General features: G+C 47.8%; 1 pseudogene; it reads left to right on the forward strand.

The window, feature by feature from the left end:
• The first annotated feature begins 1963 nt into the window (after window positions 1-1963).
• LOC124654722 lies at window positions 1964-3267 on the forward strand (annotated as a pseudogene).
• The last annotated feature ends 2431 nt before the right edge of the window (window positions 3268-5698 follow it).

The raw sequence follows: 5698 nt of genomic DNA on the forward strand, positions 1-5698 counted from the left end.
TGAGTCGACGCACGGTTGCAAGCATCCATCCCTAGACTCGGGGGCTACTCCCATCGGGAGTTCTGGACGTGCACCTGGTATAAAGTAATTTCAACATCAAGGCAAATGAGAAGGTTCAATTCTTTTCGACAATTAAGGATGTTCAGATGAAGACAATTATAGTCCCTGCCCAAAGCTTTAATTAGGCCAGTCACTCGGGAGCTACTGATGTGGGCATTAACCTTCGGGTACCCGACAATAGTCTACCTCCCTTGGCCCAACTAGGGGCCCGTGAAGATTGCCCAAAGACTAAGGTGGGCCCATACGTTGGTTCCAACAAAGGAGACCTATCAGAAGACGGATTCTTGATGAACAAGGCAAGAAGACACCGTTGAAGGAAAGATTAGATTAGATTTCATTATAACCTAGTCGAGTTCGGATAAGACTCTTGGGACCTGGCCTGCTATATAAAGCCTAGGAGAGGGCCTGCCGAACAACAGCACAACAATACGTAGAACAACCGCAACTTAGAGCACAAACCCTAGAATCCTTGCCTTTTGACGAGTCGACCATAGCAACCTATCGGCTACCCAATTGTAACCCGATTTATTCGATAATCAAGATCAAACAAGCAAGAAGTAAGGGTTTTACCTCATCGAGGGCCCCGAACCCAGGTAAATCTCTCTCCCCGTTTGTTTGGTATCCGATGTCTCGTGCTGGCCTACAGGATTCCGTCAACTCTAAGCCCCTCATGGTGGGCATTGCCGAGGAGCACCCTCGTCATCCCTTATATATAGGCCTTTGTGGGGTGCCAGCGCCCAAAATCGGTCCCAGTTGCGGCCCCATTCGGCGCCCCCAGGCCGAACCCAGTAGAAAGGGAGGCTAGTGGGGGCTCCGGCGCGCCGCGTGTTGGCGGGAACGACGCGTGAAGAAGGCGCGAGAAACGTCTGCTGGCTGTGGACCCACCCCATCAGTGTCGACGAAGTCGTCTTCCTCCTCGCCTTCCGCGCCCGTCAAAGGCTGCTCGCCTTCAGCGCCTGCTCGCCTTCCATGTCAGCGTTAATGATGCTCGTTTTCAGCGCCTGCTCGTCTTCAACATCGGCGTTATGCTCGCCAACGCTCCTCGTCACCATATAAACCCCGCGCTCCCTCGCCACACATTCCGGCCAGCCGCCCTCGTCATCTCCTCCTCCTTCAAACCTTCTCCAACACTGTCTCCGTGGACCGCCAAGAGAGATAAAGCGCCGCCGGTGGCTTCAAGTCGCCGATGTGCGTGCCCTCTGCAACGCGCGCTACCCCGTACCGCCGGACATGCGCTTTTGGGGAGCAGGGGGAGGGGTGGGCGCTCAGCCGTGGCGGCCTGCCGATGCCGACGGGGACGGAGCGCGCCGTGGCAACGACGACGCTGGCCAGTCCAGCAGGCCGCGCGGAGGCGTGGGGATGCTGGCCAGGGCTTCAGCTGCCTCCCGCAGCCGAATAAGGAGGAGCCCGACGAGGAGGAGGAGGAGGACTACGCGGTGGCGATGTACCGCCACCTAGGGCTAGGCCGTGGTGGCAACGACAACGGTTATTAGATTTTTATAGTTTTTTATGCCTATGTCTTTAAATTTGTACAAATATTGGCCAAGTATGGCCGAACTATCTTTAAATCCACTATTTTTATGAATTTTATTATATTTTAAAATTTTAAACTATTTTAGTATGGAAGCCACAACTGGCCGCCGTCCAACTTTTATTTTTATTTTTATTTTACCGTCGGTGTCCCTCCATATGAGCTCTAAGACGGCTGCCGCCGGGGGAGCCTATACGGAGGACAAGTGGAGATGCTCTTATGTGCGGCGTCCGTTGCGTTATTTGCAGGAACACCCTCAGCATTTCCAAATAGCTACCAGAAGTGCCTCCTTCTTCCCCCAAATACTCAGGGCAGTCACGCTCACTTTCTCCCGTGCTAGGGTTTCTGACCGAGCTAGATTCCGGCGGCGTGATGGCCGGCGGCGCGGCAGAAGAGCGCCAGACGCGCTGGGTCCCTCTCTTGGAACCAATTCTCGAGCATGGACGCCAGGAAATGGCCTCGCTGCCGATCCCCGACGAGCTCATGGTGGACATCTTCCTCCGCCTCCCAACACCAATCGACCTCGTCCGCGCCTCCGCCGCCTGCATCTCCTTCCGACGGGTCGCGGTCGACCGCTCCTTCATCCGACGGTACCGCAAGCTCCACGGCCCGCCCCTCCTCGGCTTCCTCGACCGACAAAAAGTCTTCTACCCCGCCATGGCACCACACCCCTTGGCATCGGCAGCCAACGCTGTTGCTTTGGCCGCCGACTTCTCCTTCTCCTTCCTCCCCGCCCCCGCCAGCGACTGGGTCGTCCAAGACGTCCGCGACGGCCGCGTTCTCCTTGACAGAACCCCCCAGTACGACACTGATAGTACTAGACACCTTTTCGTCTTCCCGGAGCTGGTGGTTTGCGACCCTTTGCACCGACGGTACCTCCTGCTTCCCCCAATCCCTCATGACCTAGCCGCTTCCGTGGACGACCCACTCTGGACAGACCGGTTTCGTTACTGCGAGATCTTCCTCGCTCCCCTGGCGGTGACGACGAGCTAGAGGAGGCATCTGCTGCTGAAGAGACGTCATTCAGTGTGATCTGGATGGCGCAGTGTACAACTGAGCTGGTCGCCTCCATCTTCTCGTCCACCACCGGACAATGGCGAGCCATATCATCCATGAGCTGTAGCGATTTGTTTTCTGGCTTGCTACCATTGACAGGGTCACATCACTTCTCCTGGCGACAATATTCCTATGGTTGTTTCTATTGGGTGACAGATTGGAGGGAAAGATTGTTGGTGCTTGACACGCAGACAATGGAGTTTTCCATTGCTGAGCCCCCACCCGAAGCCAGAGGTTTGCCCTGTGTGGATATAGCCATTGTGGAGGCAGGAGAGGGCATGCCCGGTATGTTTGTTCTTTCAGAAGATGCAGTTTACCTCGACTATACTATCAGGCGAAGCAATTGTGGGAGTTCTAGCCAGTGGCAACATGAGAAGACATTCTCACTGGATTCTAAGTGCTCAGTCATGGGTGCAGTGGGGAGGCACTTGTTGCTATATCAATTGCGAAACCCATCTCTCGGTGCAGGCTGTTTCTTGCTGGACGTAAAGACACTGCAGCTTGAGAGGCTGTTAGTTTCGAACTCCTCCAGGCCCTATGGGCACATATATAGCAACTTCCCACCATCAATGTTGTCGACACCAGCAATATCAAGCGGTAAACTTTCTGTTGCTTCCTAGTTATTTCCTCTCCTTCATATTTATCATTTTCATACACCTTGTCTGATCTGATGCTTCCTAGTTCAGTATTGTGATTGTTAATTTCTGTTGACATAGTTTTGTCGTTGCTACATCTTATAGCAAAGCTAAATCATGCTCAGGAATATAATAGTGATTTATTCATTTGTCTGTTTAGAGTGTAGACATCTAGTAGCCATTTCATGTTAATTAGATAAGTAAAAGACAAGATCTTACACACTATGAGTACCATTCTTGAAACCTTCTGTAATTGTGAAAAACACTAGATCACGCCAATGCTTTCACCGTTTGATTGTGTCACCCTAGAAATATTTATTTCAGCCAACAAGACTTATCTTCTCTACTTTTTTGATTGATATAAGGAGGTCAGAAACGAGGTATTTGGTCGTAGTGAAGCCTAAACTGCTGCTTCCACTAATGCTTCCCTGCATTTTGATATGAGAAAAATTGAGGTGTTGAGCCTGATTAATTTCTCAGGAGATTATTCCCAAAATATGTTGTCCAATAGACTCTCCATTCAAATAGCAAAATAAATTGTGTTCAATTGCTTGATTTGAAATCAGCTGCTCGGGAAAGATTAGACATCTATGAAATTGACCTGCCTCTTTCTGTTATATGACCAGCACACTCATAGTTAGTTTGCCAACACAGTAATCAGTATGTACATATAATCAGGATAACCACGCCTTCCTGGTAGTACCTCCCTAGCAGCAGAATCTGATACTAGTAAAATGGCAGAAGATAAATGTACTTCTTATAGAACAAGTGGAGTGATCAATGTATCAGGACAACATGCTCGTGGAAGGATAAATCGATGGCATACAAAAACCAAATACGAGGAAAAGTAGAAAAGGAGCACTAACATGTATAGTAAACCCACTCTTCTTAATTAGCTAGGATTGCAACCGAAAATTGGGCATTACCATATTTATAGTTTCTTCACTTAACACTGCTTTAATGGTTATAGTAGATATGAGTCATTGGGTCATCCAAAATTAGTGCTCTCGTTTTAACTTGGGAGCAACTTAAAATTTCTCAATTTCGTTAGTTAAATATTTCCTTAGTATAATGAGCAGCTAGAAGACCCTTTTTTTTTCATAAAAACAAGTAAAACATGGTACCTCGTGCTGTTGTTGCTGAGTTCCACTGCCTTGAAGGTAGTTTAGAAACTTTCACAGTTGCATTTTTATGCTGGAACTTAGCCTTGTAAACTGTTCCATATGACTCTTTAAGCATCACAAGATTCCTCGAAAACGATGAAGTTGGCAAATGAACCTGCTCCCATGAGAAACTATTATACTCGGTAAATATAAGATCTGCTTGTCTGTGCTGTTTTACTAGCATATTTGTGATCACCATTGCTCTCTATTGAATTCCTTTCTGACGAGCCTTGCTTGGGTCGAGCTTCTGTTCTGGCCACCTCCTATTTTTATCTCTGCGGTTTCTACCAATGTCCTCACTGTTTCTTCTGTCAGCTAAATATCTCATAGCTTAATTCTGTCTTCAGTCTGCCAAATGGCAATTTTTTCCTGCAAATAAGACAACAGATTAAGAAGCAGTTAAGACCTTGCATGGTAATACAGACATTTGATTAGTGTTGGGAAATGAACCCTTACTTCCGAAGTGGAGCTCATTTTGAGCAAAACGCACAAAGTTTCCTACCAGTAGGGCTGCAAAGCGGGCACCGTTAGCGGGGCAGATTGGAGTCCTAATAGTGCAAACTACCTAGATTTAGAGTCGGGGCATGTAGTACAATTTGTACTTAAAGTTGGGACTTGCGCGACTACAGCGAGCCCGCATTTGCAACCCGACCTACCAGTCAGCTCACCCAATGCATGATCCTAGAACCATATTTTTGGGGTAAGGGAGTTAGGTAGCCAGTCTAGATTGAGCCTCTTTACAGGACTACTCATGGTTTAATTGGCGGAAGACACACATAGTATAATTTGTTGATTGTTGCTACTGCGACCCCTGAGTTTCTTCCCTTCAAGTTCTCTTGAGGAATAATTTCTTGATGTTTAACTGTATGTGGGTTGTTTCTTGCCATCATTGTCCATTGCAGATTTTCACCCCGTACTTTTCCTGTAAGCTATGTATAGTTCGTTTATTGTTGCTACTGTGATCTGATTATTTTCTTCCCTCGTGATCAATGCTAGATTTTTCTCATACTGTACTAGCTAATTTGTGTTGATATGAGGCACAAAGCTGCTATTTTTTTGCAGCCAAGATTTTCTAGGGGTTCATTTCTCTATGCATGCATGCATTTACCTCGCTATGTATTCCAACTTGCATTCCAATGATAGTGATAAAAGCATAAAAGTTTTGCACATATTTCAAGTTCTCTCGTGGTCAATACTATACCCATGGGACAAACGGGTAAAAAGAACTTCAGAATGTTGATTCTCCCTTTGTT

The sequence above is a fragment of the Lolium rigidum genome, chromosome 1, assembly GCF_022539505.1.
Source record: "Lolium rigidum isolate FL_2022 chromosome 1, APGP_CSIRO_Lrig_0.1, whole genome shotgun sequence".
Classification (NCBI taxonomy): domain Eukaryota; kingdom Viridiplantae; phylum Streptophyta; class Magnoliopsida; order Poales; family Poaceae; genus Lolium; species Lolium rigidum.